We start from the raw sequence: 12,316 nt of genomic DNA on the forward strand, positions 1-12,316 counted from the left end.
GTTTCTGTGTGTGTGTGTGTCTCAGTGTGTGTCTCTCTCAATGTGTGTGTGTGTGTCTCTCTCTCAATGTGTGTGTCTCAGTGTGTGTCTCTCTCAATGTGTGTGTGTGTGTGTCTCAATGTGTGTCTTGGTGTGTTTCTCTCTCAATGTGTGTGTGTGTCTCAGTGTGTTTCTCTCTCAATGTGTGTCTCAGTGTGTTTCTCTCTCAATGTGTGTGTGTGTCTCAGTGTGTTTCTCTCTCAATGTGTGTGTGTGTCTCAGTGTGTTTCTCTCTCAATATGTGTGTGTCTCAGTGTGTTTCTCTTGCAATGTGTGTGTGTTCCAGTGAGTGTATGTCTCTCAATTTGTGTGTGTCTCAGTGTGTGTCTCTCTCAATGTGAGTGTGTGTCTCTGTGTGTGTCTCTCTCAATGTGTGTGTGTGTCTCAGTGTGTGTCTATCTCAATGTGTGTGTGTGTGTCTCTCTCAATGTGTGTGTGTGTGTCTCGGTGTGTTTCTCTGTGTGTGTGTGTCTCAGTATGTGTCTCTCTCAATGTGTGCGTGTGTGTCTCTCTCAATGTGTGTGTCTCAGTGTGTGTCTCTCTCAATGTGTGTGTGTGTGTGTGTCTCAGTGTGTTTCTCTCTCAATGTGTGTGTGTCTCAGTGTGTTTCTCTCTCAATGTGTGTCTCAGTGTGTTTCTCTCTCAATGTGTGTGTGTGTGTCTCAGTGTGTGTCTCTCTCAATGTGTGTGTGTGTGTCTCTCTCTCAATGTGTGCGTCTCAGTGTGTGTCTCTCTCAATGTGTGTGTGTGTGTGTGTGTGTCTCAATGTGTGTCTCAGTGTGTGTCTCAGTGTGTGTCTCTCTCAATGTGTGTGTGTGTGTCTCAGTGTGTTTCTCTCTCAATGTGTGTGTGTGTCTCTCTCAATGTGTGTGTGTGTCTCTCTCTCAATGTGTGTGTCTCAGTGTGTGTCTCTCTCAATGTGTGTGTGTGTGTGTGTCTCAGTGTGTTTCTCTCTCAATGTGTGTGTGTCTCAGTGTGTTTCTCTCTCAATGTGTGTCTCAGTGTGTTTCTCTCTCAATGTGTGTGTGTGTGTCTCAGTGTGTGTCTCTCTCAATGTGTGTGTGTGTGTCTCTCTCTCAATGTGTGCGTCTCAGTGTGTGTCTCTCTCAATGTGTGTGTGTGTGTGTGTGTGTCTCAATGTGTGTCTCAGTGTGTGTCTCAGTGTGTGTCTCTCTCAATGTGTGTGTGTGTGTCTCAGTGTGTTTCTCTCTCAATGTGTGTGTGTGTCTCTCTCAATGTGTGTGTGTGTCTCTCTCTCAATGTGTGTGTCTCAGTGTGTGTCTCTCTCAATGTGTGTGTGTGTGTGTCTCAGTGTGTGTCTTGGTGTGTTTCTCTCTCAGTGTGTGTGTGTCTCAGTGTGTTTCTCTCTCAATGTGTGTGTGTGTCTCAGTGTGTTTCTCTCTCAATGTGTGTGTGTGTCTCAGTGTGTTTCTCTCTCAATGTGTGTGTGTGTGTCTCAGTGTGTTTCTCTCTCAATGTGTGTGTGTGTGCTCCAGTGTGCGTATGTGTGTCTCTCAATGTGTGTGTCTTTCTCAATGTGTGTGTGTGAAAGCCTGAACACATTTCACTCCAGATTAGCACTCTCACACAGCAGCACATCAGCAGCATGGTGGAAATGACTTCATCAGGAACAAGAAGCCGCTTTATTTATGGTGGATCTGTTGACCTACAAATCTGATTATAATATTTTATTATCTTTAACAATAATAGGGGACTCCCGAGTGGTGCATCCTGTAAAGGCACACCCTGGAGTGCAGAATGCACTGTTTCGAATCCGGGCCTATGCCATCGCCAGCTGTGGCCAGGAGCTCCTAGGAGGTACCTAGGGGATTCCTAGAGGATTTCCAAGGGGCTCCCAGGGGACAGTGCACAATTAGCAGAGTGCCACCCAGGCAGGGGGGCTCAAGTCAGCTGGGTAATCACGGTCTCACCGCACACCAGTGACTCCTGTGGGTGGCAGACGCCCGCCTGCCTGCCTGCCTGCCTGCCTGTGAGCCGGCTGTGTTACACTGGGCTTGCAGTGTGAAAGAAAGAAACAAAAAAAACAAAGAAAGAAGAAAGTGGACAGCTTGACTTGACAGCTTGAAGTACGGTGTTGTTTCAGAGGACTAAAGCTTGAGTGCGCTTGTCTGTCTCCAGCCTCTCCCAGCCGAGGAGGAGTCACTGCGGGGGTGGGGGGGGGGGGGGAGGTGGGGAGGTGGGGTGGGGGGTTGTAGAAGCAGTGAGACAGGAGCTTTCTTAAAAACAATTGGACATTCCAAATTGGGGAGAAATCACGGGGTAAAAATAATTGACGATTCCAAAAAAAAAGAAACACTGATATGCTTTGATGTTAACATTTGAGGGGGTGACTGCTTGAAAAGGCATCTGTGACGGGGGACTGCCCCGTCTTTAAGAACGTGGTTGGGACTGGCAGGGAGGGGGGGGTTAAATTCCTCCGTGCCAGGAAAACATGTGAGAATGTGGCTGGAGCCCTAATTGAATAATCAGCAATTATTGATTAATTGGGCTCCAGCCACAGGGGATAAAAGCCAGGGGAGAGGCCCTGGCTAGGGGGAGTGTTCTAGAAGGAGAAGAAACAAGAGTGTTTTGTGTGTGCTGTGTTTCTGGTTGTTTGTTTTTGAATCCAGTGAAGGCAACGTCCAGCCTGGAAACCTTTATTTTTGTAAGTTTTGCTTTTTTTGTTTTGTTTATTTTATGTTTAAAACCTTTTTGGTTGGCCCTTGTGCCGGTTTATTTTGTATTTTTGTTTATTAAAAACTTTATTTTTGAACGTTTAAACTATCTCTGAGTCTCAACCTCGGTCATTTCCTGTCACAGCATCCCTCAGACAAACGGTTATAAACTTCTATTTATCTTTTAGTCTCCAGAATTCCAGTGATTAATTTGTTGATTCATTCATTAGTTCATCCCTTTACACTTCCAAACGAGTCACTCGTTCTCGCTTTCCCTCCTGCTGTTCTTTCTCTCACTTCCTTTTCCTCCCTCCCTCTCCCTCCCACTCTCTCATTAGTTTGTTTAATTTATTTATTTACACATTCATTCACAATTTGAGTGATTCACTATTGCTCTGCAAGCTGTTTGAAAACCAGAATGATTGGTTTACATCATAGACACGCAAACACAGAGACACAGGTGCACATTCTGAAACACACACACAGTGACACATGCACAGAGAAATACGCACACTGACACACAGAGAGACATGAACACGCGTACACACAGGGAAACACACACACTCACTGAGACACGAACACACACACACACAAACACACACAGAGGGTATACAACTTAATAATTAGCTTGTCAGCTTGTAACCTGCTGATGAAGCCCTATGGCATAAACTTCAGTAAAAAAGACTAGGCCAGTTTCAATAAGACTCCCTATTGCACAGCAGTTTCAATGAGACTCCTATGACACAGCAGTTTCAATGAGACTTCTATGGCACAGCAGTTTCAATGAGACTCCTATGGCACAGCATACATTCTACTGTTTAGCAGACTCTGATATTTTATTTCTTAGCAGACACCCGTATCCAGGGTGACTTACAATTGTGATATTATTATTTACATACAATTACCCATTTATACAGTTGGGTTTTTTAATGGAGCAATCTAAGTAAAGTATCTGCTTGCTCAAGGGTACAGCAGCAGTGTGTGTGTCCCCACCTGGGACTGAACCTACACAAGAGCCTCCAGTCAAGAGTACAGAGCCCCCCTGACCACTACTCCACACTGCTGCTCCAGATATTGATTGAGACATCTGAAATCTCTTTATAATACACAGCAGCAGATACTGATATTGATTGAGCATGTCTGAAATCTCTTTATAATACACAGCAGCAGACCCGGATATTGATTAAGCATGTCTGAAATCTCTTTATAATACACAGCAGCAGACCCTGATATTGATTGAGCATGTCTTTAATCTCTTTATAATACACAGCAGCAGACCCTGATATGGATTGAGCATGTCTGAAATCTCTTTATAATACACAGCAGCAGACCCTGATATTGATTGAGCATGTCTGAAATCTCTTTATAATACACAGCAGCAGATACTGATATTGATTAAGCATGTCTGAAATCTCTTTATAATACACAGCAGCAGACCCGGATATTGATTAAGCATGTCTGAAATCTCTTTATAATACACAGCAGCAGACTCTAATATTGATTGAGCATGTCTTTAATCTCTTTATAATACACAGCAGCAGACCCTGATATGGATTGAGCATGTCTGAAATCTCTTTATAATACACAGCAGCAGACCCTGATATTGATTGAGCATGTCTGAAATCTCTTTATAATACACAGCAGCAGATACTGATATTGATTGAGCATGTCTGAAATCTCTTTATAATACACAGCAGCAGACCCGGATATTGATTGAGCATGTCTGAAATCTCTTTATAATACACAGCAGCAGACCCTGATATGGATTGAGCATGTCTGAAATCTCTTTATAATACACAGCAGCAGACCCGGATATTGATTGAGCATGTCTGAAATCTCTTTATAATACACAGCAGCAGACCCTGATATTGATTGAGCATGTCTGAAATCTCTTTATAATACACAACAGCAGATACTGATATGGATTGAGCATGTCTGAAATCTCTTTATAATACACAGCAGCAGATACTGATATGGATTGAGCATGTCTGAAATCTCTTTATAATCCACAGCAGCAGACCCTGATATTGATTGAGCATGTCTGAAATCTCTTTATAATACACAGCAGCAGACCCTGATATTGATTGAGCATGTCTGAAATCTCTTTATTATACACAGCAGCAGATACTGATATTGATTGAGCATGTCTGAAATCTCTTTATAATACACAGCAGCAGACCCTGATATTGATTGAGCATGTCTGAAATCTCTTTATAATACACAGCAGCAGACCCGGATATTGATTGAGCATGTCTGAAATCTCTTTATAATACACAGCAGCAGACCTGGATATTGATTGACATCTGAAATCTCTTTATAATACACAGCAGCAGACCCTGATATTGATTGAGCATGTCTGAAATCTCTTTATAATACACACCAGCAGACCCTGATATTGATTGAGCATGTCTGAAATCTCTTTATAATACACAGCAGCAGATACTGATATGGATTGAGCATGTCTGAAATCTCTTTATAATCCACTGCAGCAGACCCTGATATTGATTGAGCATGTCTGAAATCTCTTTATAATACACAGCAGCAGACCCTGATATTGATTGAGCATGTCTGAAATCTCTTTATAATACACAGCAGCAGACCCGGATATTGATTGAGCATGTCTGAAATCTCTTTATAATACACAGCAGCAGACCTGGATATTGATTGACATCTGAAATCTCTTTATAATACACAGCAGCAGACCCTGATATTGATTGAGCATGTCTGAAATCTCTTTATAATACACACCAGCAGACCCTGATATTGATTGAGCATGTCTGAAATCTCTTTATAATACACAGCAGCAGATACTGATATGGATTGAGCATGTCTGAAATCTCTTTATAATCCACTGCAGCAGACCCTGATATTGATTGAGCATGTCTGAAATCTCTTTATAATACACAGCAGCAGACCCTGATATTGATTGAGCATGTCTGAAATCTCTTTATTATACACAGCAGCAGATACTGATATTGATTGAGCATGTCTGAAATCTCTTTATAATACACAGCAGCAGACCCTGATATGGATTGAGCATGTCTGAAATCTCTTTAATACACAGCAGCAGACCCTGATATTGATTGAGCATGTCTGAAATCTCTTTATAATACACAGCAGCAGATACTGATATGGATTGAGCATGTCTTTAATCTCTTTATAATACACAGCAGCAGACCCTGATATTGATTGAGCATGTCTGAAATCTCTTTATAATACACAGCAGCAGATACTGATATGGATTGAGCATGTCTGAAATCTCTTTATAATACACAGCAGCAGATCCTGATATGGATTGAGCATGTCTGACATTTCTATCAAACGGAAAAACGACTAAAAATAAGGAATACTAAAAGGACCATGTTCGCAAACTCAAAACAAGCGATACAAAGAAATACATACATAGACCAAACCCGTATATTTAATAATATAATATAGATTTTGTTGAATATATATGTGAATGATCAAATATATAACATTTCAAAGTACATAAATGAATATTTGAAAAGAGATGAAAAAAAATAAACAAACGAAGTCTATCTGCTCATTTATGTTATTAGATGCTCCTCACTGCGTGTTAAACTTAACAAAGACTTAAAATAAATGACAATAAATAAATAAATAAAACACATCATTGTCAATGTAAATCCATACTGCATAAGATTCAGTATTTATTTTTACTTACCTTTGACATTTCGAGTACGGGAACCGCTTCGTAAATTCGACCGAGTCCCCATTTCTACTCTGTGCCGGGTGTATTCGTGTGCGGCGCTGCTGCTGCTATCTCTCCGCTGGAGTCTGGTGCTCTCTTTCGGCTCGACTGCGCCTATTATAGAGGGCCACTGCCTACGAAGCACTTGGGGGCTGCGACGGGAAACCCACACGGGCCAAGCCGTGGCATTGTGCGCCAAAGGCGGGATACAAAACCCGGCACTGTCCCGCTGACGGAGCTCAGAAGCGAGGGAGGGAGTGGGGAGGAGACTCCGAGGAGGTCTATAAAAAGTTCCATTTCTCCGCTAAATATCAAAAGAAAAGAGGAAGGGATGAATGAAGAAAGGATGAAAAGAAGACGTGTGCGTCAATTTTTTAATGCTATTCCAAATTAATACGGATCTTATTTTTTTACTTTGAAGGTTCTGCGATCTAAGACACGGCTCACACCGCCGTTCACTCGCAGACTGACAGGCGCTCCGATACGGCAGGAAAGTTATAGGGGAGCCGCTGCAGGATTGAGGCTCTCTTTAGGACCATGGGTTAACAACTCCTGCACTAGATGGATGGACAGACAGACAGCTAGCAAGCAACTACTTTACGGTACCTCTTAGATTGTTCCAGTAAAAACCCAACTGTATAAAAGGGTGGCAGAATTTGTATACATTTGTGATTCTTGAAATGTGTATTATTATTATTATTATTATTTTATGTAGGCTGTGTGTGACAACTGTAAAATAAATAATAGGCTACTAATGTAAAAATAATGTGATATCGTCATCTCAACACTTAACGTGTCATGAGTATATCTTGTTATTTTCCTTGTATAACACTGTACAACTGCTGCCTGTGTGTGTGTGTGTGTGTGTGTGTGAGTGTGTGTGTGTGTGTGTGTGTGTGTGTGTGTGTGTGTGTTTTGTACTGGTAATAGACAGGACTGTTACTAGCCTTTTGGGGGCCCTAAGCAGGATTTGGTTTCCCCCCCCCCCCGCCACCCCCACCCCCCCCCCCCCAGTAGCACACTCCACTTGGCACGACATCAAAACAACATAGGCTTAAGACTACTGTCTTTCTTGAAACGTTTGTAAGAGCACACATATGTACGAGCAAACATACAATGTACAAATAAACATTTAGATTTTTACTGAGGCAAAAAATAAATAAAGTTGAACAAACCTCTTGCAGATCCTGTTCATGTTACAAAGGTAAAAGTTATCATCTTACAAAGCCTGAAGACTGTTCATGTAAACTGCTAAGCAATATTAAGTCTCTTGGATGATGATGTTAATGTTAAAATTTGATGACCCATATTATTTCAAAGATTAAAACTAATTGTCTCCCAGCAAAACCACAGCAACCTACAATGACCATATTCACACTGTCAGAAATATGTGATTTTAAAAGGACAAGAATATAACATCACTATTAATAAGTAGATGGGTTCATACCTTTATTGACTTGCATTTGGTTCACTGCTACTTAAGTTGCCTTACACTGCTGGGACTGGTAACTGCTGCTGACCGGTAAGACTGGTGCTGATACTGCTGGGACTGGTGCTGACACTGTGACTCCTGCTTTGAACGAGTTTAGCACACAGTTTCTCACTCAACTTTAATATTTTTTTGTCTGTATAAATCGATGATAGGAAGTAGTACAGTACTTCAGGCGGGGGAAACCGGTCGCAGAGGTCCCGGTGCTGCCTGGCGCACAGGCCGGGTCGCTATAGATGCAAATACACAGCCCAAGATTATAGTAATGTGAATATATAAATATATATATATATAAATTTTACACTCTTAAAAAAGAAAGTGGGTACATTTTTTATTATTATTTTGGTCTTCACAATTAAGAATTGAGTCGATTTTTACCGAGGGCCTCGGCTGCCTCAATGTGTACACTGTGACTACGCGCCTGGGCACAGCCAGCATGCAAGCAAGCTACAGCAATAAAAACGGAGCTAAATCAAATAATACAATACCTTTCTCATGTTGTTTTTCTTCCTCAGTCTTTTTCTTTTTACGCTTCTTCGCGCCAGATTGGTACATTCTTGATCTTTTTTTCAGTCATAATTTGTTCGCAATCCTCAAAGAAGCCACCGGAGGCAGATATCACTGTGTAACAATTTTTTTTTTTTTTTTTTTTTTTGGTTCCTGGGTAGTAAGTGTTATTTCCTAATTGCTTATGCCTCAAAAGTATAGAAAATGGCTATTATTCCCCACAAACTTTGCTTTCGTGTTACCAGGACAGTGATATTTTGAAATTGACCTATTTTCCAGAACATTCCAGATAGATTAAGTGCTGAGTAAACTTGGAGTAACTTCTAGAACTTTCTAGAACTTTCCAGTAATATAAATAGTAGTATAAATACAGGGGCCTTAAGCCCACCAGTTCAGTTTAGTTCCAGCTGCCTAAGTGGATACATATCTGCATTTTTCTGAGATGGCATCAAGAGGCTGCAACCATCCGGCAGACGCATTTTGCTATGTCTGCGGCCAATTTATCAAGACAAGATTGAAAAAGTACTCCGTGGAAGCATCTGCTAAGATGTGTGAGGCCTACGAGGCATATTTCGGCATGCCTGTTGGGGATCAAGACAAACCCTGGGCACCTCATTTCACCTGCGAGCACTGCAAAAAAAACTCTGGTAAGATGGACAATTGTTGCTCGGAATTTTATGTTATAAAATTTGTTAACATTTTTAAAATTGTAAAAGTTTTTAATTTTAAAATGTTTTACAATTTTCAATGTTATTGAATAAATATATCATATATGAAAAATGTTGCGAGAATCTCTTACACATTAGTCATGGGTGAAATAAATGTATTTTTGTAGGATGGTACAGAGGGGAAAAGAGAGCCATGAAGTTCGCTATCCCAAGAATTTGGCGGGAACCCACTGACCACTCAAGCAACTGCTACTTCTGCATGGTGGACCCTTCCAAATGTCGGACTGGCAAGAATGCACCTGCTATCACGTATCCGGACCTTCCTTCATCCATCGCTCCGGTGCCACACTGCCATGAGCTCCCCGTACCCACTCCTCCGGAGAGAGAGCAGCCTTCTTTAGAAGTAAAGAGAAGGGTCTTTCAGGTACCATCAAGACTTCTTCCCTAAGCTGTCTGAGGCAAAGTTCAAAGCCGGTGTCTTCGTCAGACCACAGATAAAGAAGATCCTGGAGTGCAATGAATTCCCCAAGAAGCTCACTAGTAAGGAGAAAGCGGCTTAGAACAGCTTTGTCGCAGTGGTTCGGGGCTTCCTGGGCAATCACAAGGCCGAAAACTATGTGGAGCTGGTTGAGACTGGTGAAGAACTACGGCACAGTGGGCTGTAGGATGTTCCTCAAAGTCCATATCCTTGATGCTCATCTTGATAAATTCAAGGAGAACATGGGAGTGTACTCGGAGGAGCAAGGCGAGCGCTTCCACCAGGATATAATGGACTTTGAATGCCGCTACCAAGGACAGTATAACGAGAACTTGATGGGAGACTACATTTGGGGGCTGATTCGTGAAAGTGATTTACAGTATAATCTTAAATCTCGAAAAACTACTCACTTCTAAATCTTTTGTAGTCATTTTTGTATTACTTTAGTATAAATGCATATTAATTTGGATTCATATGTTGTTTTTTTCTGACTTTATGTGAACCAAAAGACACAAATTCGTCCGTTTTCTCATTGGAAAAAGGTAAATTTCAAAATATCACTGTCCTTGTCACAAAAGCAAAGTTTGTGGGGAATAGTAGCCATTTTCTATACTTTTGAGTCATAAGCAATTAGGAAATAACACCTACTACCCAGGAACAAAAATTGTGTTACATAGTGACGGAACAAGCCTGCTTGCTGCTACAAAAGCGGCACTATACTGAACTTTACCGATGCGTTAGGAATAGACACCATTCATTTATTCATGCTTTTACATATCAACTAATTGCATTCCGCATTTACAGAACATACATGATTATCGTGAACATTTGATAAAATCAAACAATCAAAAAATTCCACTGACTCACACTGCTTTCACTTTTTACCATTTACTTCTTAGCCCTTAGCTTGCGTCTCAATGCGTGATGATGTTGGTTTTGTTGACTCAGTTGCCATGGGAACGTTTAAAACTCCGCGACAAACTTTACTCAAATGCACAGCTGTACAGAACACCCCCCCTCAGACATGTGCTGTCTATTCACGGGAACAGACTACTGAACCAGTTAGTTCAGAAGATCGCTGGATACACAATAAACAATCTGACAATTTCACAAATAAACCCGTTTGTGTTCAAACCTATGAGAGGTGGAATGTAACAAAAATGTGAACTGCAAAAGCCGGAGCGTCAAACATCAACGACAAAGTTCAACATTTGAATTGAAATAACAGCTGTCAAATAGACAAAGCTCAACACTCGAAGATAATATATCAAATTGAAAATGTTCAACACACTAATTGAATTAATTATACATAAAATAATGAATGTAATTAAGCTCAATAATTGAAATGGGAACTTCAAATCTTAAATAAATTGATTACAATTCAAATTTCCAACACGCCATCAGATTTGTGTTTAGTCTGTTCTAAATCAATACTGCGCGTTGTATTTCAGGTTAAGCGCTGTGCTTTCCATTTGCCACTTGGTCATTCTATTCCCCGGGACTGCCCCTGTCATGGCAAATCTGACATGCTAAAGAGATGCTTTGCACTGTTTCTTAAATCAAGTGGCCTCAAATAAATTGTCTACTTTAATATCTGCTTAGCCTACCTATCAGTCTGGTGAAATTGTAAAAATGGGTAATTGACTTGTGGATGTTAACATCAGAACTCGAGCTGTCATTCTCGTCCCCTCAAACTGGCGCAGGCAACACATCTGCCTGGATTCCTGCATGATATAAATGTGTTTCTTCATTTGCGCGGCCTGCTTTTTATTGTTCATTGGGGTTTGTTTACTACATGCCTCCATAGCTGAGCCTTTAATCAGACAGTCCTTGTCGGTGACAGTCCAGTTTGTTCCGCACGTACTTCTTCCAAACTTAAATTCAAAGTACAATCTTCTAAATGGATTATTATTATTATTATTATTATTATTATTATTATTATTATTATTATTATTATTATTATTATTATTATTATTTATTTTAATTAACGTACTGATTGAAAATTAGAGGACTAATATGAAAGAGGTGCGCTCATCAATTGCAGCTAATTAGCTCCCATTAGCACCTGAACCTCTTTATAAACACATTGCGCTCTAAGGAACACCAAACTCAGCTACTGACGGTTGTGTTTTTATTATTGTTTCTTTATAACGGTGAAAGAAGTTCACGGTCGGGGCTGCCTTGGATTTAATGATGCCGTGTTGTCTTAGATTTGGGTAATTGTTGATCTTTTCTCTACTTTAGAAACGTTCATTTTATTGTGTGTTTCTCACTTGCGTGTTTTTTTTTTCAATGCAGAATAACATTGCTGTTAGCAGTGTTAGTCACTGAAGTTTGGACGCAGAACCCGCCTCTAGGTACGATAACGGTCACTTCAGCAGACCTGTTCTTTCAGCTTCCTGTTTATTTGCCGGTTGTGTGTTTACGTATCGTTGTCTTCTGCAGGCTCGGTGAGGACAGAATGTCAAGGGATCGTTATGATGATGATGTTGGATAAGTCTTTTGTTGGAAAGTATTTTCGTATCAATGTGATTGGTGAGTGATCATTTTTCTTGAATAGAAAGCTTTTGATGTATAAAGCCTGTTGAGTCGTAATGTAATAACCTGAATTAAGTACAGAGCACTCCCGCGCTGTATGGCATCAACCAGGCTTCGTTTTTTTTTTTTTTTCAAATACAGGGTATGAAACTCTTGCGTTGCTGATCACACTAAATAATAGACCTGTGCTGCTACAACCTTGGTCAGATT

At 40.8% G+C, this 12,316-nt stretch overlaps 1 long non-coding RNA gene across 1 annotated transcript; it reads left to right on the forward strand.

Moving 5' to 3' along the window:
* The first annotated feature begins 11,698 nt into the window (after positions 1-11,698).
* On the forward strand, positions 11,699-12,078 carry LOC117418715 (uncharacterized). Its single transcript, XR_004546872.3, has 3 exons — positions 11,699-11,784; positions 11,867-11,925; positions 12,014-12,078. It is a non-coding gene; the product is annotated as an uncharacterized LOC117418715 (long non-coding RNA).
* Positions 12,079-12,316: the final 238 nt, after the last annotated feature.

Source organism: Acipenser ruthenus, chromosome 32 (genome assembly GCF_902713425.1).
Source record: "Acipenser ruthenus chromosome 32, fAciRut3.2 maternal haplotype, whole genome shotgun sequence".
Classification (NCBI taxonomy): domain Eukaryota; kingdom Metazoa; phylum Chordata; class Actinopteri; order Acipenseriformes; family Acipenseridae; genus Acipenser; species Acipenser ruthenus.